General features: G+C 41.3%; 1 protein-coding gene across 1 annotated transcript in view; it reads left to right on the top strand.

Moving 5' to 3' along the window:
* Window positions 1–2,161: 2,161 nt before the first annotated feature.
* Window positions 2,162–7,557, top strand: part of LOC106044855 (hepatocyte nuclear factor 4-beta-like) — a 34,172-nt gene continuing 28,776 nt past the window's right edge. Inside the window, exons 1-2 of the mRNA XM_067004163.1 lie at window positions 2,162–2,294; window positions 6,178–6,369. The gene's annotated coding sequence lies outside the window, so the exon portion shown is untranslated. The remainder of the gene's footprint in view (window positions 2,295–6,177; window positions 6,370–7,557) is intronic.

The following is a 7,557-nucleotide window of genomic DNA, read 5'->3' as shown; positions in this document are numbered from 1 at the left end:
CAGCCACAAACACCTCTCCAGTTTGGTAGCCTCAAAAATGCATCCACAAATATTATTCATCTCTGTGGTCTGCAAAGAGTTATCAGGGGTTATAACTTCCTGGAAACATCTGTGAAACTAGGAGTTTTGTATATGGATGTATTTGTCACTCAGTAAAGAGTCACTTTCTTTTACTATTCCCACCAGTCTAAGAGAACAGCAATTATGAATAAGGCAGTCTGGAAAAGACTAAAATATTCAAAAATGAGTATTATGGGGAAAATATAGCCTGATGTTTACAATAATTTCTCCAATTTAAACTCATAAAAAGCATCTTTCCAACACGTCAATGTGTTTACTTAACACATTTTTTTGTGGGAGAATCTTTAAGAAAGAAAATGTCTGAATTTGTCCCAAATAGTTTTAAAATAACTTCTCAGTTTGGATGAGAAGGCAGAACATATCCGCCTGTAGGTGAATGCAATAATCCTGAAACTTCAAGAGTTGAGCAAGATGCATCTTGTACTCAGTAATTTTGATGAACAACTACTACTCAGTTTATGGATGTTGTTGAATCACTGCGTTATGTCAGATTTTTTCACAGTCACTAAGGCACTTTTTTAATGATATGCCTACTAGAAATAAGAAAGAGTCCTCATGGGATATAGGACTGATGATTTAGTAGAGCTCTTAAGTGCACTGGACTATGTTAAAGACTATAATGTTAGAAATACACACCCCAACCGATGCTAGCATTTCTTTCCAGTATTCACAGAGATTGGAGCACTGTTAGTGTTACTCAGAGCTTTGGATCGTGAAGGAACCACAGGATAAACTACTGAACGACACTGCTGGATTAAATATTTGCTGATGATACCCTTTTTCCTATCTTTCAATGTCTAGCTGAGATGAATGGTTTATAACGACTACTTCTGGACATATTTCTGTAGAGGGGGAGAGGCACTGATTCTTAAGGACTACTGTGTTTCCTTGTTTCCTGTTTTAAAAGCAGAAAAAATGGGGGATTCTCCCATTGTCCAGTTCCTTAGGTTAAACTACCTTTATATATATATATATATATTCATTTTTCTTATTGGTTTCTCTCTTTAACGTTATCCATTAAGACTCTCAGATATCACCCCCCAAGCTGCATTAATTTTGGTACAACAACCAGTTAAGATAATCCATCATTACTGGCAGAGCCCAATCAAATTAGGTCTTGTAATGTCCCAGAGAAAGGGACAATCCCAGTGGAAAAGGCTCACTGTTAGAAGGATGAGAGAAAAAAAATGCAGAGGGAAGGGAAACTAGAGAAACAATCACGAAAAATGATATTGCTAAATGTTTTCTTAGGAAACAACACTGAAATGAGTGATATGGAGGAATTCCACATTTGTTCTGAGCTATTAATTTGTCTGCACAATGGCAAAGCTAGAAAGTCTTGGGGCCAAGAACAGAAACCAAAACCACTCTCCAAAAATGCTGCATGATTTTCCAGGTAAGAAACTTGCTTTCAACTCCTCTATTTACTGGAACACAGACAATGATTCACTTGGTCACAACTAAAGGTCAGTTCATATTCTTAACAATTCTCTGGAACTAAGCCAAAAATCTGTTGATTTTTATCTCATGTAGTGAAAATACAAAGTGAAGATGCCGAGTGAGGGTGGAATCAACAGCTTACAACCAGAAAAGGTGGGTTTGAAAGAAAATGGAATACTCATGGTGTAGAGCTGAATCAGATTTCACCGCAGAAGTCTTAAAATACAAAAAAAAACACAGCAAAAAAGTTAGATACCTTCAAAACCAGAGGTAGAAATTTATAAAGTACAAGCGAAAGTCTAACAACTGCCAGACTAACTCTTAGCAATGTCAAAGATCTCATTTTAAGTTATGTGAACATGATTTCGGTAGGTTACCTTAAAAAAGGTGCTTTATATGACAGCAAAAGGCTTATAAAATAAAGGCATCCCCTAAAATAGAAAGAACAACAGTGACATAAAACATTCATCGTGCTTTCAGTGTGAAGTGAGAATTTGCACTCCTAACCTCCCACATTGGATCTGGGTCTTGAATAGCATTTCTGTTTTCTCTTCAGCTAAGCTAATGACAGATCTGAAGAAGTGTCAACACTGCAACCAAAAAAGCTTGAAGCAGCAGGAATGTCATTCACAGGGGAGATTGGAGTCATAGCAAATACACTTTTCAAGGTTGCTTACTCCTGACTAAAGGCATGTAGTTTTCAGCAAGAAAAGCCAAAATCTTGGCAGCGGTGCTCTCCAGATGAGTCCCATGCCTACTCTGAGCAGCATCAGGTGAGGTAATGTTGCTCCCATCTCCCTGGCTCCTCTCTCCTATCCCGCTGCCAGCTCTTGTTCAGGCTCAGGTATTTGCTTTAGTCAGACTTTGTCTTCATAGAAAGCAGGTGGAAACAGATTATCTCCCTGTCAAAGAGGGGAACTTTGTGAGGAGTCATATCCGAACAAGACATACTTACATTAAAGTAAATTCATTAAAATATGTTACATGGTGAGTGAGCTGCAGTTTCACAAACATTTTAATATCATTCATAAACTGATGGTATCAGATACAATCTATTCTGAAACCCTTATGATTTCAGACATAACATGCTGTACCCCAATAGTTATGGGGTTTGCTACATGGGACATAACTTTCCACTCAGTTATAGAAAGCAAAGCTGAAAGCAACTTACCATCAGCCTCAAATGTTAATCAGAAGCTGTACCATGGCTGACAGTTGCAAACAACAGTAATAACTAAGATGTTTTATTTCTGTCCTTTTAGTACATTTCTTTTGGTTCACTACCAAATATTTAAACTTTCACTCCTTTCTTCTGTGACTTTTAAACTTCAATAAACTTTCATTTCAATTTGAAATGAACAGTCATTTTGAAATCAACAAACATTCTTTTCCCCAAAAGGTATTTAACAAAGAAGCTTGTTCCCTTTCCTTTATAATTGATTTCAAGTGTTGACCAATTGACCTTTTTCAAGTAAAGAGAAGAAACAAGAAGTTCTCTGTAATATCTCCAAAGAATTCCCTCAATAGAAGTATTTTTTGATGAGAGGAAAAAGTTGCAGTTTGAAAAATATTGGAAGCGTTTCCTCTTTCTGAGAAATTGTTGCTGCTTGTGGAGAAAATAAATGCAAACTGGTGTATGCAGGCAACAGGTGTTTGCTACGAAGCATCTGCCAAGAAGGGACAAGTCTGCAAGGGGCATCAGACTCCAAAAGACCCCAAGTAGGCTAGGAAATGAGATTTTACTCAGGTGTCCAAAACAGGGGATATATTTGCAGAACATGAATGGCCTGTGGCTACATGAAGATATCTACAAATTCAGTCATTGTTCCCAGTGGGAGCTCCTGTTTCTCGACAGATGTGAAATTCAGGCTGTTTCATATTTAGAAACCTAAATGAGCACTTAGCACTTCTGAAGTTCTGGCCTTGGCCAAACGCACCATATCCAAGAACAAAAGTCACATGAACTCAGAACAAACCATCAGGTTAATCCTTGGTCACTGCAAGAATGTAAAACATCTCAGATTTATTCCCCAAATCCAGTACAGGTTTCAGCTGTGTTGAACAGTCAGTACATCACTGAAATAATTGAGAATTTCATAAATTCACTGACCTGAAACCATTGGTCAGTATGGGCTTTGTGATTTATGTTTGACGATTTGTAAAGACAAGAATCCATCATTCACGCCTGGTGGAAAATGCACCCAGGCCCCAGAAAGGTCTTTGGATTTTCTGTTGTTTGATTTTTAAATTATCCTAAAGGAATTGTTTCAGCATACTGATTGAAGCTTGCTTCACTTTCTATTTTCCCCAAAGGGTTACTATGGAAGATTGAATTTAATTAATCTAAAAGCAAAATAAGTAATTGCTAGATGAACGTGTTTGGCAGCAGCAAACCAAAATAAGTTCATCTGGAGAGAGAGGGAGTGAAAGTCCAGGTCCTTACGTCTAGATTTTCTGCTCCTGGTTGTGTGCTAAGGAGATGCAGTACCTATGGAAAAATTACTGCCAGAGATTGGCTCATGTAACCAGTGTTCCAGGGAGCCTGGCTCAAGTCCTTGAGCTTCTGTGTTGGCTCTGCTGCTCCTGTGTACACCAGTGATGGCTTCTGAGACCTCTAGGCTCTTTTTTTCCCCCCACCATAGAAGGGTCTGTCACAGAATCATCTAGGTTGGAAGAGACCTCCAAGATCTCCTAGTCCAACCTCTGACCTAACACTAACAAGTCCTTCACTAAACCATATCACTAAGATCAACATCTAAACGTCTCTTAAAGCCCTCCAGGGATGGTGACTCAACCACTTCCCTGGGCAGCCCATTCCAATGCCTAACAACCCTTTCGGTAAAGAAGTTCTTCCTAATATCCAACCTAAACCTCCCCTGGTGCAACTTTAGCCCATTCCCCCTCATCCTGTCACCAGGCACGTGGGAGAACAGACCAATCCCTACCTCGCTACAGCCTCCTTTAATGTACCTATAGAGAGTGATAAGGTCGCCCCTGAGCCGCCTCTTCTCCAGGCTAAACAACCCCAGCTCCCTCAGCCGCTCCTCGTAAGACTTGTTCTCCAGACCCCTCACCAGCTTCATTGCCCTTCTCTGGACTCTCTCAAGCACCTTCATGTCCTTCTTGTAGTGAGGGGCCCCAAACTGAACACAGTACTCAAGGTGCGGCCTCACCAGCGCCGAGTACAGGGGGACAATCACTTCCCTAGACCTGCTGGCCACACTGCTTCTTATACAAGCCAGGATGCTGTTGGCCTTCTTGGCCACCTGAGCACACTGCTGGCTCATATTCAGCTGCCTATCAACCAGTACTCCTAGTACTTCCCTTCTCTGCCAGGCAGTTTTCCAACCACTCATCTCCCAGCCTGTAACTCTGCTTGGGGTTATTGTGCCCAAGGTGCAGGACCCAGCACTTGGCCTTGTTGAACTTCATACAGCTGGCCTCAGCCCATCAGTCCAGCCTATCCAGATCCTCCTGCAGAGCCTTCCTACCCTCGAGCAGATCGACACATGCACCTAACTTGGTGTCATCTGCAAACTTACTGAGGGTGCACTCGATCCCCTCATCCAGGTCATCGACAAAGATATTAAAGAGGACCGGCCCCAGCACTGAGCCCTGGGGGACTCTACTAGTGACCAGCCTCCAACTGGATTTGACTCCATTCACCACAACTCTTTGGGCCTGGCTATCCAGCCAGTTTTTAACCCAATGAAGCATATGCCAGTCCAAGCCATGAGCAGCCAGTTTCTTGAGGAGAATATTGTGGGAAATGGCGTCAAAAGCCTTACTGAAATCAAGGCACACCACATCCACAGCTTTTCCCTCATCCACTAAGCATATCACTTTGTCATAGAAGGAGATCAGAACCTGCCTTTCATAAACCCATGCTGACTGGGCCTGATCACCTGGTTGCCCTGTAAGTGCCATGTGATGACACTCAATCTGCTCCATGAGCTTCCCTGGCACTGTCCTTTCTGAACACCTGGAAGTGTGAACATGGGAAGGTGCTGGAGGACTAGGATACTGGTTTGTGGTAGCAGATGCACAAGGCTCACTTCAGCACATACATACAAGTTGCTGGTGATGCAGATTATATTCTCAAAATATCCAGAACTGTGCAGTTACATCTTCACTGCTTGCTAGAGCTGGCACAAGTACCCATCCTGGGCCACCTCCAGCCACAGGAGCAAAGCAGGCTGGTTGTGAGCATACCAAAGGATCCCTTTGCTAGAACAAATGTTGTACCTGATATTAATTCCTCAGTCTTAGAAGTATGTGTTTTTTGTTGTTTTTTAAGCTGATTAATTATGAAGGAATGCAAGAAATAGAAAAACAAGAATAATTTTATTTTTTTTTCTAGCCATTTTCTTTGATTCAAAATAAAATGGCCAGAGCTTTCTGTGCAGTAGGCACTGTGATACCCTCCACCTTCAGTGGAACTGTTCCTCCTTCAGAGAGGGTATCCTCCTATATGGGTGGATATTGTCCTCCCATGGGTGATGTTATCCCACATCCACCACATCATCTATCACATTCAGGTCCATCATGAAGATTTGAGGAATGCTGGATGGTTAAAGCCATTCCAGCTACAGATGCTGTCAAGGCATTGTGGAGAAAAAACCTATGTCCTTACTCAGGTTTTGTTCACTGCTGCAGGATATGACTCATTGGCTGACCATTGTCCGGCTCCAGAAATTTGGTCTCTAAACAACCCCAGATTTGGTGGACTTAAACTCTGACGGATCTGTCACATCCAGAGGTCTTTGAAACACAAAGACTGAAGCATGGATTTCCAACAGGGGAATCAAAGGAGCTCTAATGCAAAGCCATCACCGAGCCAAACCAAAGGTTTGACAATTTTGGCTAACTTTTTTTTTTTGAGGAGGAATGCGTTGTTAGTTGGCTGGTTGCCATTAGCTTCAATGAGAATGGTATTAGCTTGGGGGTGGAGTGGCCTTTTGGGGACTATAGCATTCAGAGACTCTTGAGAAGTGATCGACCTGCCCATCATGCTGTGCAGAACCCAACATCCCCAAATGAAGGGTGAAAGTAAACCATGGAGAAACTCTGCAACACTCCCCTCTCCAAATGTAGTCAAGAGCAAGAAAATAAAACCCACCTAAGTAACTGTCATCTTTAAACCTTGTGAGCCTCCCCCATGGATAATTCAACTTTGCAACTTTCAATTTAGGCTGTGGTGACACAGACATTCCTAACGGGTATCTGCTGTCCTGATTTTTAAATATTCAGTGAGTTTACAGCACAGTAAATGAATTGGCCTGATGCTGTTTGGAAAAACAAAGATGCTGGCCAAGAAGCGTATTAAGCTGTTTTTAACTTTGCAAGCAATTTAGGCAATACAACTGGAAGAACAGGCAGCCCTTCACTATGCAGTAAAAGTCACAGTACCAAATGATTAATCATAAGAAGTGCCTGATAACGTAAAGAGATTCTGCTGCTAGTGCAATTCAGTCTTATACGCCATATGAAACTGCTTTCAAGAAAAGAGGGAATGGATCTAGTAGACATCTGGTCTGGGTAAATTTGTCATGTCTGCAGTTGTAATTATACGCTAATGATATGATTTCACACTGCTTACAATCCCAGCAGCACACTGTTTCTAATTATACATTACCCAGAAAAAAAAAGGCCTTACTGACTTCTGCCTTTCAATTATTGTTTTTATTCAAGTTTATGGGCTACTGATGCTTCTGGTATCTGAGAACCACCTGAGGATTGTTGAGTACATACTCACAAAGACTTGCAAATTCAGGAAAGAATATAATTATTGCCACTTTTCAGGTGAAGAAAATCTATAAATTAGCAATAGGGCATTTCAGTGTGCTTTTAAGAATGAAGGAAGAATACTTAAATTTCTGTGCCAAAAGAAACAGTTAGGGTCTGAAGTCTGCCTCACCATTTTGTATAGCAAAGGTCTGTCCTCAGTTTCAGTGTCTTTGACACCTCCCCCCATATGCAGCAGTCTCACTTTCTTTGAAAAAACAGCATCCACAGACCAGCATGCAACTGCCATAG

This window comes from Anser cygnoides, chromosome 12 (assembly GCF_040182565.1).
Source record: "Anser cygnoides isolate HZ-2024a breed goose chromosome 12, Taihu_goose_T2T_genome, whole genome shotgun sequence".
Classification (NCBI taxonomy): domain Eukaryota; kingdom Metazoa; phylum Chordata; class Aves; order Anseriformes; family Anatidae; genus Anser; species Anser cygnoides.
This window is presented reverse-complemented; position numbering and strand designations above follow the sequence as displayed.